Below are 1,020 nucleotides of genomic sequence, written 5' to 3'. Positions count from 1 at the left end.
GTAAGAGCTAGAAGGTTATTACGGAAAGCAGCATATTGATTGGCTATCGTGCGAACTTCCGTCGCGCGGCAAGTTTTACCGAGTCCTGTGTGCAGAAGCCATAAGGCGTTTTTTCGTTTCGTGACCATGATACTGTTTGGTGGTTGGTTTGGTCCACTTAACGCTCGCAACGCCTCGAGCAACAAAGATAGAATGACCCTCGCGGCGTTGCGAGCGTTAAGTGGACCAAACTAACCAACCAAACGCTACCGTGGTTACAAAACGAAAAAACGCCAAGCATTCTGTCCGCAAAGTGAAGCCGAAAGTTGGCAGTTCAAGACAGAGCGAGAAAGTTGGGCTGCGTTCCGTTTTACGCATATGCGCGCATTTATCTATAGTTCATGTTACATATATTGTAGGTAATGCGCGCATAATGCGTGAAACGGAACGCAACCTTGATTTGCCCCTAGTACTTTCTCATTCTATATTATTAACTGTCAAGAAGAAGAGTTCGTTTAACACTGCAAATATTTTAAAACATTAAATAAAGCAATATGATTGATCAATTCGTCGCTCTGAAGCACTTACAGCACTAAATAGAACTATTTACAGAACTAAACCTTATCCAAGAACTGCACCCGTCATAGCAACCTAACCTTTTTCATGTGACAATATCTCTCACTCTTTCTCATTATATGGTATACAGATATAGGGATTCTCAAAGCATATCCCCCCAACACCACTCCAAGTTAATATAAGAATAAAAATTAATAAGAATCAACTAAGTTGTTTGAAAGAACGATATCGTGATATAAAGCCCAGGAAGATTCCAAGGCACGTTCCAAAAATCTTAAGGTCCGAACTTGTTCGAACACGTCTGGTCGTAACGGTGGTTAGGCCGAGACTTTCATGTGACAGTAGAATGAAAACAGGATAAGAGCAATTGCTGTGATTATTTATACACAGCATAAAATATTATAAATATCAATTTTATATCAAGATAAATGAAATATACAGTTTTATTCTTTTAATTCTGCACTG

Source organism: Odontomachus brunneus, unplaced genomic scaffold (genome assembly GCF_010583005.1).
Source record: "Odontomachus brunneus isolate Ranch 3 - 2012 unplaced genomic scaffold, Obru_v1 Obru_scaffold_005, whole genome shotgun sequence".
NCBI lineage: Eukaryota > Metazoa > Arthropoda > Insecta > Hymenoptera > Formicidae > Odontomachus > Odontomachus brunneus.
This window is presented reverse-complemented; position numbering follows the sequence as displayed.